Source organism: Micropterus dolomieu, linkage group LG05 (assembly GCF_021292245.1).
Source record: "Micropterus dolomieu isolate WLL.071019.BEF.003 ecotype Adirondacks linkage group LG05, ASM2129224v1, whole genome shotgun sequence".
In the NCBI taxonomy this organism is placed as follows: domain Eukaryota; kingdom Metazoa; phylum Chordata; class Actinopteri; order Centrarchiformes; family Centrarchidae; genus Micropterus; species Micropterus dolomieu.
Window position 1 is genome coordinate 19,882,091 of NC_060154.1, and position 19,338 is coordinate 19,901,428.

At 39.3% G+C, this 19,338-nt stretch overlaps 1 protein-coding gene and 1 long non-coding RNA gene across 2 annotated transcripts in view; both read right to left on the minus strand.

Annotated features, from left to right (window-relative positions):
- Positions 1-19,338, minus strand: part of lpxn (leupaxin) — a 665,334-nt gene that overhangs the window by 115,269 nt on the left and 530,727 nt on the right. The window lies entirely within an intron of this gene.
- LOC123970809 lies at positions 3,389-8,771 on the minus strand. Its single transcript, XR_006825054.1, has 3 exons — positions 8,653-8,771; positions 4,107-4,205; positions 3,389-3,485 (listed from the first exon to the last, which is right to left on the minus strand). It is a non-coding gene; the product is annotated as an uncharacterized LOC123970809 (long non-coding RNA).

The window sequence follows — 19,338 nt, forward strand, 5'->3', positions numbered from 1 at the left end:
ATATGACCACATTACTCCTATTTTAGCTTCATTACACTGGCTCCCAGTATGTTTTAGAATTGACTTTAAAATTCTATTGATCACTTTTAAAGCTCTTCATGGCCTCTCGCCTTGTTATATTTCTGAACTTTTAGTCCCATACACACCAGCACGTACCTTGAGATCCTCGGGCAGAGGTCTGTTGTCTGTTCCAGACTCTCGACTGAAAACTAAAGGGGACAGAGCGTTTGCTGTCAGGGCCCCGAGGCTCTGGAACAGCCTGCCCGAGGAAACCAGGTCGGCTGAGTCAGTGAACTCTTTTAAGTCCCTTCTTAAAACATACTTTTATAGGAGAGCCTTTCCCGATCTTTGACTTTATTTTATCCCTTTTATTTTATTCTGTTTTACTAATTTTATATTTATCTTAAACGTGTATTTTAGTCTTTTCTTTTCTTTATCTTGTATTGTTTTTGTATTATTGTTTTTTGGGTATTATTGTCTTTACACTTGTTAAAGCAATTTGTAACTTGTTTTTGAAAAGTGCTCTACAAATAAAGATTATTATTATTATTATATTTATGTCAGCAGTCTGTTTGCTTGTTTCGCTTTGCTCCTTACATTATCGTACACAGTTTGATCCTCCTTTTTAGCTGAAAGGTTATAAAACACAATGAGGTGCTAGCTGTTGAAGATAAACTGCCACCACAGAGAAAGCATTATTTATTTTCTTTTATTAATTAATCAGAATTAATCAGAATTAATCATTCACAATAATCATTCAATATCATAAGGGGAGGCAGTCCAGACTAGATGAACTGAACTACAGGTGTGAAAGCTGCTGGCAGCCTGTCTGCTGTATTTTGGTTTCCCTTGCTGTTTTTCCGTAACAATTAAAATGTGAAAAAAGTTCCCACTGTACAGCAGAGCCCTTTAAAGAGAGAGTCGCGTCATCTCCGTTCACTCCAATGGACCAGTTTTTCACAGCAATGGAGGGCGGATCATGAAGCGTCTGATTAGTTCCCAGAAGTTAGCATCAAATGCTAGCAGCGCAGCGGAGCCGCAATAGAAAAATGCTATAGAAAAACGAATGTGATAAAGAAAATAACTAAAGCATATCACCACAGAACTTCCCCAGTTAATGACTTACATTAAGAGTATTTTCCTCTGAAATGTGCTTTGTAAATATGCAGATTAGCTTGTTTTGGGTAATATAGAATAAATCTACAGATGCAAATAGAGGTTAGTAAGCTTAAAACCAACACCATCTAAAGGTGTATTCTTGAAGTTTTATTTCCATTACAGTAAAAGAAGACATGGAAGCAAAATAGACCAAAGTCTCAAAATTGACCACTACATGAAAAAGTGCCTTAAAGAGTAACTTCATAGTTTTGATGGTCGGCTCCTCATCTAATAACTCTCCATTCTGTTAGTTTGTTGTATACTGATAGATCCTTACATAATACAGACAGCCCTCCCTCAAATGTGAAACTAAGTCCATGTCACCATCAGTAATTAATAATAAATAATACAATAATTTTCTTGGAAACCATGACATGAATCTTTACAGATGTGTAGGTTTGTCTAACCCTTTCTCTTGTTCTCCCTCTCTCAGCACAAGAATCACAGGGGGTTCAGTGGAGCCTGAAGATTGTCTGCAGTGATGTTTTTAATAAACCAAACATTAAGCCAGTGATGTGTTCTTTCTTTGTGGAAAAAGTACCTCACATATTTTTTGTTGTTAGCCTCTTTAGTAATTGTAAAGTTGCTCCTGTTGACCTGAGTCAATCATTTTTTCCTCCTCTCCATGTCTGCTGGGAAACCAAACATTCATACTAATTTTTCTGACCGACTGCAGCTGCATCTCCACCCAGCACAATAAACCGTGCTGTAGACTATTGTAAGACAGTTCAGACACAAACCACTTAACATGATGATCAATTAACCTGGCACCATGGGATTACAAAAAGGAATGCTAGAAAGGTAAATAAACGCATTTATTGTATAAATTACCAACAATCACTTATTTTTTGTCGTGTCTCTTTCTCATTTTCAATTTCCCACCTAGGACTTCCGGGAACTATCATGCATATTGGACCCCTGCTGACGCGACTCTCTATTTACAGGGCTCTGCTGTACAGGGGCCCAGTAGAAGTCCTCATTGCAATGAGCCATCAGCTTTGTGTCTGATGGCAGTAGAAGCACTCCTCTAACACTAGTCTTGGGGAAATACAGAAAATTCAATGTAGCATCTTTTCACTAGCACTTCCAGTGTTTCCAAGAGTATTTAAAGTTAAATACATTAATTTGGTGCAAAATTAAGAGGCTATCTATGAAGAACTTTGTACGCTTGTAAACAATGTTATGCTCTAATAAAATAATTTGATCATAAACCCATTGTAGAGCTATAAATGGTGATGAAACAGCAACAAAAGTCAACAAATTAATTTAATGATTTTCCAAAAACCCTAAATGAAAGAACAGAAAATAGAATAAGTCATTTCCATAACATTTTATTGTTGTTGTTTTTTTTTCTTTTAATGGACACATTTAATATGTTTTATGCTTTCAGTGAATTTAATATAATTAATTTTATTTCCATCCTGTATAGACACCTTATTTGAAAACCGCGCTATCCTCACGCTAAATTCATCAAGTCTGATGCAATTTGATAAATAATGTTGTATGTGGGTCTTGTACGGCGTAACATGAAGACTTCACAGCCTCTCTTCAGGTAGGACTCTCATACTGCAACACTTGTCTTTGTAAAGAGACAAACTGACAGGATAAAGTTGCTGACCTGCCTGTCAGCTCGCTCTGGTCCGTTTCAGTGGATTTACCTTAAAGGCTTTCATACATGTGCACTCCAAATGTAGGCGCGGCTAGCTTAATCGCCTTCTCACAAACGAGTGACAGAAACAGGCCGTTAACGTTACCATAGTTACCTTAGAAAAGTGGTTGTCTCGAGTCGAATGCCAAAGCGTGCGAGCTTACAGTAGCGCAGAGCAGTGGCACAAAAGACGTTAGTTGTCTGAAATGTCATAATGAGATGTGTAAAAAATATTTTTGGCTCATTTTGAAACTATGGCGGAGCGAATTAGACTATGGCGGGCTGCCACGATCTCGTTAATTACTGTGGAACACTGATTTCCCGGTTTGGGACAGGGTGACATCTTTTTAATCTTCACACCCCCAGTTTAGAAGGTTTTGTTTGAAATTTGCAGCATCCAAGTTAAAACGGAAGGTTATTAACAAAGCTCCTACTGTTTTCACAGGCTCAGCAGTACTCCTCATGACTCCCCTTTTAGTTCCCTTTTAATGGTTGTAATAACGGTAAAGGAGAGGTAGCATTTTAGCACTAATTATTAGAAATATTCTCAGCTGCAGTAATACTAAATGTTGTGTAAATTTTTTTTTTTCTTACAACTTACTATTTGTGTCAGCAGTCTTTTCAGTTGTTTCCCTTCGCACCTTGACTTCATTGTACACAGTTTCCTCCTCCTTTTTAGCTGAAAGGTTGAAGAACACAATTTCGTGGTTAATAACTGCAAAGTTCTCACATTTTAAATTTTTAATTACAATAAAAATAAAAACCCGGTGATGTTTGCTTTTGTTCCAGTATCTTCCTTTAGGATGAAAAGTTATTCAGTGTTTTTCCCTGAACTGTATTCTGTATGACATTTACTAATATTTATAATATTTATTGACCATAATTGGCAAATAACTGAAATGGACCAGTCCAGTTAGTAAAAGGACTCAAATTCTGCCAACACTGTGAAACTGATTAAGAAGACACAACTGGATCCTGAGTGAATGTCTGTCGAATATCCAACCTAAAACTAACTTCACCGTGGTATTTTACTAACGAGGCCTCCAGCTGCTTCAGATGTGGGCTGGATGTGCAGGCTTTCCTTTGCTCGCTTGTTGAGAGTCTTGGGTTAGGTTTAGTGACTTGTTTAAGGCAACTCTTCTCTCATTTTCTACTTTTACAGTGCAAGAAATCACCACTGCACATGAGGATGATCACATACAGATCCTGGATGACATGATGCTGCCTCATCACCCTAAGCACCATCCGTAGAAATGTTTGAACAAAGACAGACAAAATAAAATTTTAAAACTAAACATACCTTCAGGTGGGAAAAGCTTGTTAGTTTTGAATATAACTGAGGCATAGTTGACTTCCCCCTCGGCCATCGTTCAGGTCCTTCTGTTGAGTTCTATCTGACCTATAGACGAGAAGTGCCGCAGTTATTCAAACAGCGAACATTCAAACACCCTCTTAAGAGAACTGGTTGTTACCTCTGTTTAGCTGAGTCTGTCACTCATGGCCTTGAAATGAACTTCTGCTTTTGGTTGAAAAGAAATTTACTTCTTTTAGTGGCTGGATATTGACTTTAAACAGTTTACAGCGTGCTCTTGTATTAACAACTAATAAAAGGCTATACTACAAACAATGTTTGTTAATCTTTAACTTTGGATGTTTCGTGGTGCAGCACAATTCACACAGTAACCAAATCAACTACCCCGGCCTTTCTGCGTGGAGTTTGCATGTTCTCCCTGTGTCTGGGTGGGTTCTCTCCGGCTGCTCCAGCTTCCTCCCACCCTCCAAAGACATGCAGGCTAGGTTAATTGGTGTCTCCAAAAAAATTGTGTGGATGTGAGTGGTTATTTGTCTATGTGTGGGCCTGCGATGGACTGGCGACCTGTTCAGGGTATACCCCACCTTTCAGCCGATGTAAGCTGATGTTGTGAATTATTTTGGAGCATTATAGCCTAAATTGTTATAGTTAATTACTAGAGCAATGGTGGTCTACATTGTCATCATTTAAAGAGTAATTTTATAGTGTAAAGCTAGGATAACAGTGTTAAAACTCAACAGCTCTGAGTGTATGTGCTCCTTTCTGTATCTAACTGCCCAGGCACAGCAGTAGCACATGTGTGTGTGTGAGCAAGCTCATGTGCTCTGGGAGAAAAGGGAGGGAGCACAGTGAGGCAGCATCAAAAATACCTTGTAAAGGAAAATATAGAAGCAGATTTTGTGCAAATTGTATTACAAAACATATAGTCCATCACAGTAAGAATGTCCTGTTTCTAGCACAGAGCACAAACAACACCAGTTTATTCCACAAAAGTCAGGTTATGGATGAAATGGCAGGATCAAGCAGAGTGCATGCAAAAGACACAGAGAGGAGGAGCAGGCAGTCAGGGAATTTTCCAGACCCATGTGCAGTAGGAAAGAGAGCCAAGAGATGATATGAAGCCAAGAAACAGAGCTATAAAAGGAGGTCCAAAAGGAGGTGAAAGTCAGTCGTTACATGGTTTTCATGTCGACCCGGGTCTCTGTTCTGGTAACAGAATGGGGCTCTATTTTGTACCGATCTCTGACACACTCCGGTGGAACTTTTGTATTCTAATTGGTGTCTGTTTTTGTTGATAATAAAAATGTTGGTAAAAGTTCAAGCTTTCTTATCTGGCCCAAGTCTTGAATTTTTACACGACATTACTTGGCGAGCCAGCCAGGAGAGTTGAACAGGGGCAGGATGACCTTGACCAAGGATGGACAGACTGTATCTCAGAGACACATGTGCGCACTTAAAAAGGTAAGCAGAAAACCTTTTTCTAAAATTTCTGCATAATAGTGTGTCTGAGTACAGGATTCTCCGCCCAGGTGAAGTTTCTGAAAGCTTCCTCACTCTAGAACCTAGTTAAAGTACAAAAATTAAGGAAAATTGTTAAAAATGTAACTGAATTCACTAAAAATGAACTAAATTTACTAAAAAAGACAAAGCACATACGGATTGAGAACCGCTGATGTGTCAGAGATGGGTGCAAATCTAAATGCAGGCAAAAAAGCAGTGTGTCAAAGTGCTTGCAAAGCTGGTAGATTAGATGCACTTTTTATGTTTAATTGTTGGCAAATTGTTTAGTGTAAATAAGTATGTAAATGAGATTTGTAAATAAGACAAGAGTTTTCCAGCCATTATCGTGGATACTGCTGTTTTGGGATCGCAGCGCTTCGACTGAGTGTCGGGGGGCTTCGATCATCAGAACAGGACTGCATAGGCGAAGTGAGCTGATGAAGAGATAAGGATTTAAGCGCTTGAGGATACCGCTGACTTGGAGATTGCAGAATCACAGCTGAGTGCTGGGGTGCTTCACTTACTAGGTCAGGGCTGAAATGGGCAAGTTGGCTAATAAGACAGTCATTCTGTGGCTACCGCTAACTTATTTTGCAGGATTTCAACTGAGTGTTGGGGCTCTTCGATGGTAGGTCCGGACTGCACGGGCAGATGTATTGCAGCACGTTACCGCTAGGAGCCTAAAATAGGACGGCGGCAGGATAGGAGAATAAAGCGTGCCCAAAGAAGTTTATGCTCTCATGTTGAGGAAGTGGATTGAGTAAAGATTTGTAAAGACAGATTTTGTGTTGAGGAAGTGTATCATTTCTGTCTAAGCCCTCATGTCGAGGAAGTGGATTGATAGGCTATTTGTGTGTAAACAGGGTCTGTGTTGAGGAAGTGTATCATTTCTGTCTAAGCCCTCGTGTCGAGGAAGTGGATTGAGAGGCTATTTGTGTGTAAACTGGGTCTGTGTTGAGGAAGTGCATCAGACCAGCCAATTTGGAAGAAAACCTAGGTAGTGTAAATTAAGTCTGTGTTGAGGAAGTGCATCAGACCAGTCAATTTGAAAATAAATCTAGGTAGTGTAAATTAAGTCTGTGTTGAGGAAGTGCATCAGAAGTCCATTTGAAAACCTAGGTAATGTAAATTAAGTCCGGGGCCGGCAGGAGATCAGAATCAGAGACGTACGTGCATGTAAATACTGCTGAAAATATAGTCGATAGCTGTGTGTTAAGAAAAAGTGCACATAAATGTTACCAAGGCCTAAAATAATAATACTAATAGTTTGAGTCTTGAAGCCTCATGTTTAAGACCATTAGATAAAAAGTATAAAATAATGACAGTTGAATAACTGATCTAATGTTAAACTAACATAAAGCTTAAGGATAACAGATGAATAGAGTTTATATGGTGATATAAAAAGTATAAGAAGTTGATGGAAGGAGTTATAAAGTAATAGATATATGAATATATATTGATGAAATAGTTAATGTGGACTAGTATGGTGTAAAAGACGGCTTTGATGCAGTCTCAGATTGAATTGTGATAAAGCTATGTGCAAAATAAAGTTCTGAAGTGGCAGTCCACGCCCGAATAATGGAGACTGGAAGAGAAAAGAGAAAAAAAGGAGTTTGCTCACGCCAACAGAGAGGCACAGAGCAGGAGCTGAGGTGCAGCTGTGTCTGTGTGAGTGTGAGTGTGAGTGAGTGTGTCCATGTGGGGGAGGACAGCAGGCTGAGAGAGAGAAAAAGAGAGCAGTTCAGCCCTAAACCAAAAGTTATGAGAGTTTTGTGATCTGTTGCACCTTTCTAGGATAACAACAGCACGTTATAGCAAGTTACTCATGAGTTAATAATAACAGAAGTTATAAAAGTTTTTTGAACCAATAACAGCTTGACAGTAAGCAGATTAGTAAAAGAACGGCAATGACTGCTGGATACAGAAAAGAAAAGTGCAGTTGAAACAGCCTACTGAAGTATTATGATAATAAAGGAAATTCAGTTCAGAATAACAGGCTGAAGACACTTTTTGGTCGAGGAGAAGGAACAAAACTAGAAAAATGATGACATCTGATAAAGTTTGCAAATTTATTGAAACATAGAAGTACAGATTGATAGGCAGCAATGTGAGGTATTATCTATGAAGGATTTAAGTTAGAGAAGGGATTGAGAGCCATCAATTTTGTATTAGATGTGAGAAAATGAATTTGATATTTTAATAGTTGTTAGTTTCACTGAAGTTAGTTATTTTTAGTAAACTCTGCTTTGATGATTTTTCAGTTGAATAGCTCTTTGATATAAAAACAAGGGGAGCTGCCTGAGTTTCTTTCAATGAATTGTTTCATTCTAGTTTCTTGGTTGTGTGGCTTGACAATTAACTGTCTTTTTCTTTTTCAAGGCATGAAGGCCGTCCAAATTCTAAAGTTTCCAGAGAGTAAGTGTTTGCTCGCAGTGAGTGTGCGATGGCTGTCCTGGGAGGCACACAGCAGGTGAAATTAAATGGTAAAGAGCAGAAAAAAGAAAAATTAACTGCAAAGGTGGTCAAAGGAGGGAGCTGTGGCAGCAACATATGTGGTAACAGCACAACTAAGTAGTTAAAGATAAAATAAAAGACGTCAGATAAGAGATAGAGAAAGCTCAGAATAAAGGGGAAATAGGGAGAAACAGTTTGACCAACAGGTAGATAATATTGACATACGATATAGCCTGTAGTGAGGGAAAAGTAGTCACAGAGACAGAATAATGAAAGACCCCATCCTGTTAGATAAGGTCTAAATAGATATTCCCCCAGATGAAGAAACGTATACAGCAAGTGGAAGAAAGATATAAGTAAGTGCATTTAAGGGCCAGTACAGGCAGAAGAAGAAGAAAAAAGAATTAGGGTCTTTAAAGGGTTGAGTTCAGATATAAAGGAGAGATGGAAAAAGAGAGGCTATATTAGATAGGGAGGAGACGAGAGCTAGATATGAATAGAAAGAATAACAACTCCCAAACAAAGTGAAAAGTTAAAACAGATGGCAGAAAGACAACAGTCTGCCTACAGACCAAGGCACCTGCAGAGCACAACAAACCATGAGACATGACGACAGCGAGACAGAGCTACAATGGACAAGATGGCAGCTCTGAAGTTTCATGAAGAAGGCGAGAGAGCAGCTTCAAAATGGACACAGCAGAATCTGTCTGTGAGAAAGAGAGGGAGGGCCACAAACGAGCAGTGATACAGGAGGCGTTCCACAGAGAGGCGTTCCAACCTGATGCATCACAGGCCCAAGCCCACCTCCACTGACGTCAGCATCTTCCCAACGCTGAGGACATAGCGAGTCAGACCACATCTACCATCTACAGTCGAATCACAAAGAGGACAACACCACCTTAAAGACTGCGAACCTAACAGCACAAAGTTTAAAAGGTCAAGAAGGCTTTACAGTGAAAATCAACTTCAGCCAAAATGCTCTCACATGTGACCGAGTGCTGACAGAAACATCACCAAGGAAGAGCTCTCTGTCTCACCATGATCAACATTAGAAGAGGCCTTGAAAACTGCATCATCTGCTGAAAAAGAACTGTTTGAAGACTGACCTCACAAGAGTTTGGGAGTAGGAGTGTTGATAATTTGTAGGAGAAGAAAAAATAGAAAGATAGGGGAAGAAAAAAGAAAATAGGGACTGATGTCTTCACAAAAAAGACTAGGAATAAGAATAAGAATAAGATTAGCTCAGGATCTATAAAATAGCAAGATATGGCATTAATAATGTATTAATTAACACAAATATACTGAGTTAATAACTTTGGTGTCCTGCTCTCCTCCAGCAGCCACCTGTTACTGAATTTCAGCAAAAAGGGATCAGAACATCAAGCATTCCTTGTGTTTTTAAACAGCGTTATAGGAAAAGGGAATCTAGTGGGATTATTTTATATTATAACTGTTAGAGATCACTGTCTGCTCTGGATTTGTGCAGAGGAACAGCCAGCGCAGAACTCCTCGGTGTAGCAAATACAATGACAGGCAACCTTTCAGGCTTGATTTTAAGGAGGCCGAAAGGAGAAGCCTCATTGAAGCTTTTATAAAGCAATTTCAGCAGCACATTGCTACTGCAAGCTTAAATTTGATGATTGTTAGTCTTAAATCATGACTGACCTTTGTCATGTATTCCACAGGAACAACCAAGCAACTGTAATGATAACCTGAGACACATGTGTGATGCTGAACACCTGAGTTAATTTATGTTTTCTTTCTGTTTTTGTTGAACATCTGTGTTAATCTATGTTTTCTTAGTTTGAAGTATGGAAGAATTTTAGTGTCCTAACGAACAATTGAGTTTTATTTCAAGATTTGCTATTTGAACGTCCAATAGCAATGTAATTCAATACACAGATAAACAGGAGGTTAGAAGGGTTAAATTGCAAGCAAATATAATATCTAGGAAGCAAACTCATGTTGAAAAAGATTGATATTTTTCAAACAGATAGAGACAATAGTTAAAGTCTCCAAACTACAAACAGTAGGATAAAGCTCACTTATTGGTAATAGTAAGATACAGTTGCAAGCAAGGTAAATAATCCTTCACAGCCAGTCAAAGACCAGAGGAGGCCACTCTCCTATGAGGCCTCGTGAGGCAGACGCAGCAGCAGGCAAGATCAAGCGTGACCTGCACCACCACAGAGACAACTTTGACAATCACCAGCTATGAGTCCAAGTGAAGCAGCAAAGGGAAGAAGAAGACTGAAACTACAAACGACTGAGCGCCCTCAAATCGGTACCCAGTCTGTTCCCCAAGAAACCTGAGTGCCAAAAAGAGTTCCACAGTACCACGGACTAAACTTTCAAAATGGACATCATACATGTTTATCGGACATTTTGCACCATTCTGAAGTGTCACATGAATGATTGTTGAAACACTGTAATGTCTGGTTACTGTATTGTTACACAGAAAGTTCACTGTGCACCCTGTGATTGTTTTGATACATAATGTGTGCCTTTCAACACATTAGGTGTTATAGTTGTTAGCTTGCTAAAGTATATAACGAAAGAACAGCTCACTGCATAAAGATATTTTGTTTCACGAGTGTAAACCATTTACAAGGTATATCTCACTATATTATAGCACATATAGGTAGTTTAATATGTTAAGCTCATTTAAAGGGAAACTCATTTAAAGGGTAATAAGGAGAGAGGAGTAATGGAAATCCTTGTCATTATAACTTGCTCAAATGTGTTAGCAACAAAAAAGCCCACCGCATGATTATTGATTATTTCACAACGTGTAAACAATAATTTCGGTATTTTCTTGAAGGTCTGCAAGTCTGAGAAATAGGTTTCATATGCCAAATACAATAGGCCAACTATTTTCAGTGGTCACAGTGTTGGTGTATAAAGTGTGAGGCTTTACAGCCTCAGAGGAGGGAGTGTTGTGAATTATTTTGGAGCATTATAGCCTAAATTGTTATCATTAATTACTAGAGCAATGGTGGTCTACACTGTCATCATTTAAAGTGTTATTTTATAGTGTAAAGTTAGGATCACAGTGTTAAAACTCTACAGCTCTGAGTGTGTGTGCTGCTTTCTGTATCTAACTGCCCAGGCTCAGCAGTAGCACGTGTGTGTGTGTGTGTGAGCAAGTTCATGTGCTTTGCGAGAAAAGGGAGGGAGCACAGTGAGGCAGCATCAAAAACACCTGCAAAGGAAAATATAGAAGCAGATTTTGTGAAAATTGTATTAGATCAATATAGTCCATCACAGTAAGAATGTCCTGTTTCTAGCACGGAGCACAAACAACACCAGTTTATTCCACAAAAGTTAGGTTATGGATGAAATGGCATGATCAAGCGGAGTGCATGCAAAGGAAACAGAGAGGAGGAGCAGGCAGTCAGGGAATTTCCCAGATTCAGGTGCAAGCTTTCTTATCTGGCCCAAGTCTTGCATTTTTACACGACAATCTTCAGAACATTGTAGTTTTATCATGGCAGGTCACATCAGTAACCATTGAGGTCAAGGAATGGTGGTTAGGAAAGGAGGTTTTTTTGACTTTTCGGATGCAGCCTCAGTTTCAAGGTCACAGACAGTTAAAGGTCCTTCAGGAAGAGCAATTGAGTGCAGATCAAGCCTGCATTCTAAAAAAAGCCTGGTTCCATCAGTAATAATGGCAAAATAAGCTTCCAAGCTGATTTATTACCTCAGTAAACACGATCTCAATAGTTAGTTTCAAGTCCTTTTCAATACAGCATGATGTTCATTTAATAAATTTGTGGTCCTATTTAGAGGAAAATACCCGATAAAGCAGGTTATGCTTTAAGCTGATGATACACACAGCAACTTTTAGAGCAATCATGCAGGGCAACATTGCCGTCAATGGTCATGAGTAAAGATTACTACTGTAATCTCCTTCCCCCACCACTCTGCCAGCCGCCCCGCCCATCTACTATCCGTTCAAAACATCATCGGACTTGCACTAGCAAGATTGCCGAGCAACATTGCTCAAAAAGTTGCCCCGTGTATCATCAGCTTTAGGGTGGGACTACCTTATGGTTATTCAACACCATCACTTTTTGCAGCATGGTGAAGCATGACAAAAGCCCCTTTTCCACTGCATAGTACCAGTTAGACTCGGCTTGACTCGCCTTACTTCGTGTTGGGTCAGATGTGCGACCAGGCTGGGCCAGTTAAGCCTGGTCCCCACCTTCACCAGCTTTATAAACTTTGTCAAAAAATACTCCATTAGCTTTCTATTATTGTCAATAAATCTGCAATCAAAAACTTCTCTGGAGACGGTCAAGAGTCGGTGCAAAAGAGTTTATTCCAAAACAGGACAAACAAACCCATACAACATCCCTGCAGGTCAGAGGATGAAGTCAAACCTATGGTCTGCAGACAGCCTTATATATCCCCCTCTGGGCTGGTTTGCCCCCTCCTTTCCTCATGATGAACTTCTTTTCCTCTGTTGTTGTGTTGTTTTTACCAATTAACACTGTTCTCCAGCTGTCATTTATTACTGTATTGTTAACTTTCTACATCTTTATACTACTGGATAAGAAGTTCATCATTTACATTACAACTTCAGTTTAACTGTATTTTTTAAAGGTTACACATGCTTAATTTGACACACAATTATATTTTTTAAACAATTAATATAAGAATGACATAAGTAAAGTTTCATTTTTCATTAATGCTCGGTTTCCTACAGCAATCTTGATGTTATGCTGGCTGTTCTCTACTTGCTTATTACCCTTCTGTTGTGTTTTTATCAAGCATCTGATGGTTTTTTGGTCATCCTATCTGACGTGATTTTAGCAAGCCTCTGTCGCTTTTCTGCCAAGCGTCTGACGCTTTTCTGCAAAGCAAAAATTCCCTCAGCAAGTTCACTTAAAGTTCACACAGGCTATAAGCAAATTCAGTCAAAGCTCACACAGGCTATAATAACTAGAGGTTGGAAGTTGACAATCAAAGCCCTTATTCAGTACTTAAGCATGTAGTCTTAATATTAGCAGATTAACACATCAGCAGTTCCTCATGTAATCACAACAGTAGATCGTCTGTTTGGTCTGCTGTGACCAAGGCATGCACTTGTCACAGCAGATTTTGAACACCTGCAGCCTCTCCTGCTGTCATAAATCGACAGTTGAACAAGGCGTGCATAGTTTCAGTGTCTGCAGTCAATGCTCCCACTCAGGGATCTTAACCACAGTGAGCTTGTTACTGCATTCATAACTACAGTACAGCACTTCTAAGTAAAAACAAGACACATCTCGGTAATGTTCAAAGATTAAGAAGTAAGTAAGGATAATTAATAAACTGCCTAATAATGATTAATGATTAATGCTAATTAAGCAATGATATTGAAATGAAATGAAAAATTATGAATTAAGAATGATTACTTATTAATACTGATTAAAAATAATAAAATGATTGATTAAAAATGATGAATTATGAGTGATTAATGATTACTACTAATTAAGGATACTAAAATGATCAAAAATGATGACCTGCCCTCTCCTGATCATACTACTTTCACCAAGAACCTCACTTTGTGGAATAAGCTGGTGTCTTTTGTGTTGTGTGCTAAAGACAGGACATCCCTACTGTGATGGACTATGTTTATGTATGTTTTGTATGTTTCAACGTTGTGATCTTAACTTTACACTGTGAAATAACACTCTAAATGATGACAATAGCTATAGAGTTTTGACACTGTAATCCTAACTTTACGCTCTAAAATAATACTTTAAATGATGCCAATGCAGACCACCATTGCTCTAGTAATTAATGATAACTATTTAGGCTATAATGCTCTAAAATAATTCTCAACACTCGCCTCGACTTTGTTTGGTTTGGAAAGTTTTATATTTTACAGTTAAACCAAGTCAAGTAGAGTCGAATCAAGGCGAGTTGAGCTGGTACTGGTAATGGAAAAGCGCCAAAAAGGCATCATTCTCAGGTTTGTATAAACTTATATAAGAATACAAGTGATAGAATGCCTGTTAGGCTACCTTGTGAGTGACAAGTAGATACCATGGTGACCTGTCAATCAAGTTAGAGTGACTTCTATCTACTGCACTCAAATGCAAATTTAACCACCACCATTGAAAAAACTTATAAGGATTCAGCTGTAAATTTTTTCCTGTTCCTGTTTTTCCATAGCCAAAATAAGCATCCTGTTTAAAATCACAATTAACGTGAATTACGGATGCACCTTGTGAACCAAGCTAGATAGCTCCATGGTAACACTTTGGCCGGAATGGGCTTCTGTTAATCCTGCCGTAAATGCACTCTCTCCAGTTTGCTGCACATGGTTTGAGTATTCGAGTAAAGCTGTAGCATTACTTTAAGCATTGACTGAAACATGGCTCCAAAATTAACTTAACATAAACTGTGCCACATTTACCAGATCTTACAGGTATCCAATCACTTGTACATACATTTTTTTCTTATGTACATTTATACAATCCTGAGAATGGTGACTTTTGTCATGCTTTACCATGCTGAAAACGAATGCTGTTCAGCTTGAGTACCCATAAGGTAGCCCCACCTTAAAGTATACTCTGCTTTATCGGCTATTTTCCTTTAAATGGGACCAAAATTCACGAAATGAATATCATACTGATTAGAAAAGGACTTGAAACTGACGATTAAGATCATAAACTCATTAGGAAAGTGTTTACTAAGGTGTTTACTGAAAGTGTTTTTTAACTGATGTCAGTAAAAAGTACGGAGCCCCCCTGGTGACTTCGATGAAAAATATATTCATTTGTGGCCTCAAATTAATAATTCCTGATCACAAATTACTATTTTGAGGCCTCAAATTAATCATTTGTGGCCACGCAATAATTTAATGTCCTTGTTTTGTGGCCATGCAAGGACTCCTGTCTCAACCTGGTTGAACATGGTGCTTTGCAAGCCAATTACAGACTTGAAATATGGATAACTTCAATTTAATTTCATTTTATTTCCATCTTGGCATGAGTTATAATGATATCCTGCAATCTCTCGCGGAGAAGCACAATGTCATCATTAGCAAAAGGCATTTAATTCGGCTGCTTAAGATGCTTGGCTTCAAACGCAGACAATATGCAGACATTGGGGAAGTTGTGGACTTCATCAAGCAGGAACTGGAAGGACCTGGAAGACTACATGGCTATAGGTGGATGCGTGGAAAGTGCATTAAAAATGGTATAAATGCCAAAAAGGAGGATGTCCGTTTGATCCTTGCAGCTCTGGATCCAAACTCCTCAGCTATACGCTGGGCCAGGAGACTACACCGCAGACGGTATTTTGCTGAAGGACCAAACTACATTTGGCACGTTGATTCATACGATAAGTTGAAGCCCTTCAGAATATGTATCAATGGTTGCATAGATGGCTTTTCGTGTAAAATCATCTGGTTAAAAGCTGCATACACAAGCAGCGATCCACACGTCATAGCAGGTTACGTTGCAGAGGCTGTGGAACAGATTGGTGGTTGTCCTCGGATCATCCGAACGGACCTGGTAACAGAGAATGTTGTCCTACGAGACATGCAAGATTCCTCCACCGTAATGACAATGACAATAGGTATGGTGATCAGAGCTACATCGCTGGGGCCAGTGCTTCAAATCAAAGAGTCGACAGTTGGTGGGGAGTCCTGCATAAAGAGGGAATGGAATATTGGATACAGTTCTTCAGCGAAATGAAAGATGATGGCTTGTTCCTGGGGATTGACAAATCACTCGTGCAACTCAGTTTCCGGCACATCGTTCAGGCAAGTATGACAGGTTTGCTATGTACATATATTGGGCCCTATCTTGCACTCGAGGCGCAAAGTGCAGCGCAAGTGTCACAGTTGAGGTGTGGTCAGGTGTATTTTAAGCACATTGCTATCTGAGGCAGCAGAAAGCAATTGCGTTATTAACCAAAAAAACAGGTCTAAAGTTCATGTTTTTGCTGTTGTTGTTATTTTGGGATAGGTGCTCTTTAGAGAGACACTGTGCGCATTTATGCACGAGGCACCACAGCATGACTAATCACGAAAGTTAATCGTTAAAGAAAACACTTGTCCAGCAATATAACACACAAAAAAGAAACCACTCTGAAGAGAGAGAGAGAGAGGATCCAGATGTTTCATAGAGGAGACAGCGTCTGTCTGTCTGTTAACAGACTCCAGTCTGCAGTGGATTTCAGACACTTCACTGCCTAACCATAAAGATCAGAGACGGGGTTTTTTATCACGTCCACGCCTCGATCAATATCCCCCACCCCCTTTGCTGTGAGTCTGCTATTCAATCAATCAATTGATAGTTTTTAAAATGTACCATTCATCCGCCATAATAATAGCAATGTGCCAAGGTCCAAGTGCACCTTGCTTTTAAGGAAATTGGAGATGACATTATGGTTTATTGCAACACACCCATTATTAATGTACAATTCATTGTACTATTGAGCTATATTGGCCTCTGTCCGTCACTCTACTTTGACAGCCTCACCTTTCCTACGATTCGCATCCAAACCCGTGTTGTTTTCATCTTGTAAAGTAATTCTGTATTTGAAATTTGGTATGCCTACAATTCGCCACTGTCTGTAGTAGAATGTAGCCTACCACGCAGCTTTCATGTAATGTGTACTTATGATGAACCACTCCTCATCACTAATATCATTGATTTGAATTATGGTATCTACGACACATTAGGATACTATGTAGCAGACATACCACCCCCTTTTTTAGCTTGCACCTGTATATAGTATTGTCTTCTTCGCAGAAGTGAATCCACCCTATTTCTAATCTTCTTACGGTTTTCTTTGCATTCTTATTTCCTCTTAAAGACAGGGTAGATAAGTTTGAGAAACTAGCCAGAAACTGCTGGATTTTGAAAGAATCAGAGAAACTCCCACCCCCTTCCTTCTGGGCTCCTTCCAAAGCCACGCCCCCAAAACACGTGAACTCGCGTTGCTGACACCGCAGGAGGACGAGGACAGTGGCCTTGTCCAAAATCTCCCACTACTCACCATTTTGTAGTGCTGTCCGAATATATAGTGAGAATTATTATACCCTATATAGTCCACTCAGTGTATCCCAGAATGCATTTTGAAAAGTAGTGTACAACCGATGGTCACTAACCAAGCCATATATACCATCATGCACTGCGCTGATAGAAAAAATTGATTGTCCGACGGCAATGACGTAATTAACGGCGCCGAAATAACGATCGGAGTAGTGTCCGAAAGTGTTGTTATAATAATGCGAGTGAGCTCACTATATAGTGCTCTACATACAACTCCATACATAGAGGGTAGGGAGTAGTGAATGAGAGGGGATTTCGGACACAGCCCGAGTATTAATCAGTAACGAGCTGGCTAGCTAACTGTTAGCAACAGGTAGCTGTGCTAACAGCTGCGGTAACATTTGGCAAAGCTAAAAACAGGCTGATACACATTTTCCCGTTTCCATCAGTTACACCACACGAACGTGTATTTCATGTTAGACTCATAACATGTATGTTGTTTTGCATGTTAGAGCTTCCATGGTGACAGCATTATTGTCTCTGATGAGGACTGCACCCCAGAGCCAAACACAAACCGGGACAGGCCCGGGGTCGAGGTGAAGCAGAGGAGAGAGGGCTGCCAGGGTCCGAGGAAGAAGAGGCAGGACGTGGGGGACGAGGTGCAAGCCAAGGAGCACATCTTCTAGGACCTGCGTCGAGCTTCAAGCTCCAACAACAGCATATGAACAGGTATATCTATACATATATATTTTAATATTAGTCTATTATCTCCCAGTGTACATGTCTCAGAGTTTCTCTGGTGTTTCCCCCTAAGCCCTTTGACTGTCAAAAATAAAGTGCTTTATAAATGTAATCCATCACTATTGTTATTACTTTTTTATTATCGTTTACTGATTACAACAACTAACTACAGCTCTGCATCAGCCATCAGCTCATCTGTGTCATGTACATTGACCTGGTGTGTAATATGGACACAGAAGTCTGTTCAATAAAAATATCTGATCATGTTGATGAATGTTCTATCCTATTACACCGATCTTTCCAATTTGGGGTTCTAACAACTATATATTCCTTTAAAGACCAGAATCTGAGGACTGTGGCAACATCCAGACTACAGTGTTTGCAAGGCTGACCTTCCAGACCCAGGAAAGAGTAACAGACAGTTCAGTCAGGCAGCATACAGACAGTTTGTAGTGTGGCAATGTGCAGCACTTGGTCACAGAGTCTTGATACTGAGTTGCTGTTTCTGGAAGATATTCAACTGTTATCCTGATCCACCAGGACAATACAGAGGTTTAATCCTAGCATGGTGTAAGAAGTAATATCACCAACTGCTACACAAATAATTCCCTCCACTGTGTGAATGAATATCTATACATTGTTTTCTTTTTATGCCCAGGAGGGTAGAGAAAATACAAAGATATTTTCCCTGTTCTGGATAATATTTTCATTTTTTTTTTTAAATAAAACATTAAAAATGATAAATGCCTTTTCTTTACACTTGCAGCATAAACAATCAAGCAACTACATTTATGTCTGATGTCTGAAATAATGACATCCAAATGTGGTATAACACTTGTTTATTGTTATAGGTTGTAGTTTTAGTAGTATATAATATCACAAATAGATCATTTTTAAAACATCAATAAAAATAAGTACAGGTGCTTGTCATATAATTAGAATATCATCAAAAAGTTGATTTATTTCAGTAATTCCATTCAAAAAGTGAAACCTGTATAATGTATACATTCATTCCACACAGACTGATATATTTCAAGTGTTCATTCCTTTTAATTTTGATGATTATAACTGACAACTAATGAAAACCCCAAAATCAGGATCTCAGAGAATTAGAATATTGTGAAAAGGTTCAATATTGAAGACACCTGGTGCCACACTCTAATCAGCTAATTAACTCAAAACACCTGCAAAGGCCTTTAAATGGTCTCTCAGTCTAGTTCTGTAGGCTACACAATCATGGGGAAGACTGCTGACTTGACAGCTGTCCAAAAGACGACCACTGACACCTTGCACAAGGAGGGCAAGACACAGAAGGTCATTGCTAAAGAGTCTGGCTGTTCACAGCTCTGTGTCCAAGCACATTAATAGAGAGGTGAAGGGAAGGAAAAGATGTGGTAGAAAAAAGTGTACAAGCAATAGGGATAACCGCACCCTGGAGAGGATTGTGAAACAAAACCCATTCAAAAATGTGGGGGGAGATTCACAAAGAGTGGACTGCAGCTGGAGTCAGTGCTTCAAGAACCACCATG